The sequence below is a fragment of the Crocuta crocuta genome, unplaced genomic scaffold, assembly GCF_008692635.1.
Source record: "Crocuta crocuta isolate KB4526 unplaced genomic scaffold, BGI_CrCroc_1.0 scaffold466, whole genome shotgun sequence".
Taxonomy (NCBI): domain Eukaryota; kingdom Metazoa; phylum Chordata; class Mammalia; order Carnivora; family Hyaenidae; genus Crocuta; species Crocuta crocuta.
Window position 1 is genome coordinate 8,521,513 of NW_027529672.1, and position 3,706 is coordinate 8,525,218.

Below are 3,706 nucleotides of genomic sequence, written 5' to 3' on the forward strand. Positions count from 1 at the left end.
CTGTCCCACCTTACAGTCACGAACCCCTGGTCTCTCTTCCCCCCCGAGACACGAAGACCGGGGTCTCGTTCCACGTCACTGGGCCTGATCAAATCAACACGTCTTTCTCCAGGACACCTGACCGCCAGTGACCCCTCAGGCCCCGGAACGAGCCAGGACTCCCAGGTCCCCACCCTGCGCAGTCCCCTCCTAGGCCGGACGGAGGCTGGCCCGGTGTGTCGTGCTCCGGGGAGCGCCCCNGGCCGGCCTGCCCGCCGCCTCGGCCCCGCACGGTGCTCTGGGGTTGTTTGCCGCGGCTGCGGCTGCCGTTTGAAGCCTGCTCCAAGGGCGGGCGGGGTCCCCGCGGGCACGCGGGGCCTGGAGCTGCCCTGGCGTCTTCAGCTGCCTCCCGCCCTTCTGGGGGGCTGACCCAGGTCTCCCTGGAAAACCGTTTTGAAAGGAAACTGTGGGGGCGCCTGTGTGGCTCAGTTGGTTAAGCGTCAAACTTTGGCTCAGGTCACGGTCTCAGTTCTCGGGTTCGAACCCCGCGTCGGGCTCTGTGCTGCCAGCTCGGAGCCTGAAGCCTGTTTCGGATTCTGTCTCCCTCTCTCTCTGACCCTCCTCTGCTCACGCTGTCTCTCTCTCTCTCGGAAATAAATAAAACATTAACATTTTTTGAAAAAAAAAAGGAAAGGAAATTGTGAAGCAAGACCATATTAGGACTGCACTCCAGTCGGTAGACAGGCTGACTTCTCACGGGAACTCGAGTCAGCAACCCTGGGGCTGATCAATAAATACCTAAGTTGTAGATAAGGCAGCCGGGGCCTCCTGCTGTCAAAGATGTTGCAGCACAGCCAGCGGGGAGGCAAGGCGTGCGTGGGCACGTGGGTGGGCGCCCCGGCACGTGCTTCCTTGCTCAGCCTTCACAGGGCCAGGGCAGGGCCCAGTCACGGCTCCACTGACGCGCTCGGTGGACGGTCTTGCCGTGGGCCATCCTGGGCACTGTGGGCTGTTTCCCAGCACCTCTGGTCTCTGCCCCCCACATGCGAGCAGCAGCCCCCAAGTTATGACAACCAGCGTCTCCAGACATCAACCAATACTCCCTGGGGGGTGAACTACTCCCCGTGGAGACTCAGTGGGCTGGAAGCAGCGGCCCCGCCAGCCCCGTAGCAGCAGGCGACCCGCATCCTGGTCCTGGATGACAGCTACCAGTCTCCCAAAACAAGGAACCACAGGTTTTTGGAGAGACGGCAGAATGCCTGACACGAGGGCTGGAGTGGGGGAGGCACAGATGAGCAGAAACCTCCGGTAGTGGAACAAAGCGGAACGTACTGGGGGTGGGGGCACGTCAGAAGGACATAGGACAAGAGGAAAGAGGAAGAGAGCTGAGGCGATCGGGCCCCTCCGGGGGAGGGTGCGGCACAGCAGCCCGACGCGCAGGACAGCACGAGGCCCTGACCAGGGAGAATTACAGGAGGGCCCCAAACACGCAACCGCCGCCCTCAAAGTGCAGCCCGCTCACCCCCGCGTGCGGGGTGCACTTGGTGACCGGTGCTCACCGCAGGGCACGTAAGGGAAGAGGGTGACCCGGCAGTGGAGAGGTGCTGGGCACCGCGGGGACGTCTGGGTCTTCTTCCCAAAAGCCCGTAAGCCCAGGCTCATCATGAGAGGGCATCTGACAAACCCACGGTGAAGGACACCCACAAAGCACGTGGTCGACAAGCGTGAGAAACGGCCAGGGTCCAGAGGGGGCAGAGGAGGGCGGCGACGGCACGCAGCGCGGTACCCCGCCCGGGCCCCGGGACCCAACGGGCTCGCGTGTGGGACACCTGGTAAAACCCAAGTCAAGCGTGCGGCTCGGTCAACGGCGTCATGCCAACGCGAGTCTCTCAGCTTTGACAAAGGTGCCAGGTCCCACGAGACGCTCCCCGGGGGGGGGGGGGGCGGGGGGGCCCCGCCACNGGGGGGGGGGGCACGGGGTCTCCGGCCCTTCTGTGCCACCTGGCTGCCAATCTACAACTGCCCCAAACTAAAAAGTTCTAAAAATGACTACAGCTAGTATACAGAAATACAACGGATTTTTATCACTGTACTCAACGACCTTGCTAAATTCAGTTACTCGTTCTAATAACGTGGCTGCGAATCATTTTGTATTTCCCGTGTTTACAGCCGTATCGCCTACAAATGACGATGGTTCTACTTCCTTTCCAACCTTTGCAACCCTTACTCCTTTTTCTTGTCTTATTGCTCTGGCGAGGCTTCCAGAATCGTGTTGACTAGAACCCGCGACGCGGGGCACCCATGATTCCCGACGGCAGGAGGTAGCGTCCATACTGTCACTCTGCTGTTAGCTGTAGGTGCTGGAATCAAGCAGGGCACTTTTCTGTGAAGGGGGGGAGGGGGATCGCGACACCGGTTCCGAGCGGAGCCCGCCCCGACCCCACCCGGGGTCACACCGGAACCACGCGGCGGGAGGGCGGGGGCGGGGCCCAAGCCCAGCGCCTCCGCGAACCACCGGCGAGGACACGCCCAGGGCAAATGGGAGGGGCGCGGGGGCGCCTTCGGGAGCTGGAAGGTTCCACGGCTCGGTCTGCGCGGCGGTGAAAGGGCACAGCACATGCGTAAAAACGAATCGAACCTTGCGCGCCGCCGTATCCGTTTGTACGTCAACTCCAGAGTCTAGAAAGTACAACCGCTGTGTGTCAGGTGGTTTCTGGCCAGGACCCAGGCCNGCCCCGAAGACCACGCGCCCCCGCAGTCCGCGCCCCCGTCGCTGAACGCCGCCCTTCTGCAGACCCTGGGGCACCTGGGCGACATCGTGGCCATCTTGGGTCCGCTGCGCGACCAGCTGCTGACCCTGAACCAGCACGTGGAGCAGCTGCGCGGCTCCTTCGACCAGACCGTGTCCCTGGCCGTCGGCTNNNNAGTCTGGCCATGTTCAATAAAAGATTTGTGTTCTTCCCGAGTTGATTCTGTGAGCGCGCGCACGTCTCGGGCCAGGCTTAAGGTCAGGCCGTGGTGAAGACGGTCTCCCGGGCGGAATGGGGAGCTGGAGGCCGGGGCCCTGGTGACACTGGCCTCGCCCACCAGGCCTGTGCCCCGGCCCAGGCCAGCGCGGGTGGGCGAGCGTTTTCTGCCTGAGCCTGTAGGGGTGGGCGTTGGAGAGTCTCCTCCGCTTTGGTCATGCTGCCCCAGCATGACCCGGGAGCGCCCTGACCGGGTGCGCTCGAGTCCCAGCCCCAGGCAGGCCGGAGCCTCCTGCCGGAGCTCCGCCTGGGAAGCAGGACTTCTCAGGGCAGTTCATGCACACCTGGAAAGGAGCTCCTTTTGTCCCGGGGAAGTGACTTCTCTGGGTGGCTGGGCCCTGAGACTTTGGCCGGCCTAGGACCAGGCCCCTGCAGATTTGAGAGGATTTTACCAAAACCGCCCAGGGAGCATTTTCCAAATAGTAACCGGCCCCACCCTCAATGGGAGTGAGAACCAGGTGGGCCGGGCGGTGCCCCTGCCCCGGGGAGATAAGGAAGTCGCCCGGGGCACCTGGCCAGCATAACAATACAGCTTCACCAAGTAGGGGTCCATTCAGGGACAAGCGATTGCCCCACCAAGTAGGGGCTCATTCAGGGACGTTGCCGGGGGCCACAAAGCTAAATGAGGGATGGGTGTTCTTGCTGGCCCTGTGTTCCAAGGTCCCAGCAGTCCCTGGGGCTCTGGGGTGGGGCGTGGGGCA

At 62.9% G+C, this 3,706-nt stretch overlaps 1 long non-coding RNA gene across 1 annotated transcript; it reads right to left on the reverse strand.

Moving 5' to 3' along the window:
• Positions 1 to 2,040: 2,040 nt before the first annotated feature.
• On the reverse strand, positions 2,041 to 2,709 carry LOC144230612 (uncharacterized). Its single transcript, XR_013334825.1, has 2 exons — positions 2,618 to 2,709; positions 2,041 to 2,362 (listed from the first exon to the last, which is right to left on the reverse strand). It is a non-coding gene; the product is annotated as an uncharacterized LOC144230612 (long non-coding RNA).
• Between the last annotated feature and the right edge of the window lie 997 nt (positions 2,710 to 3,706).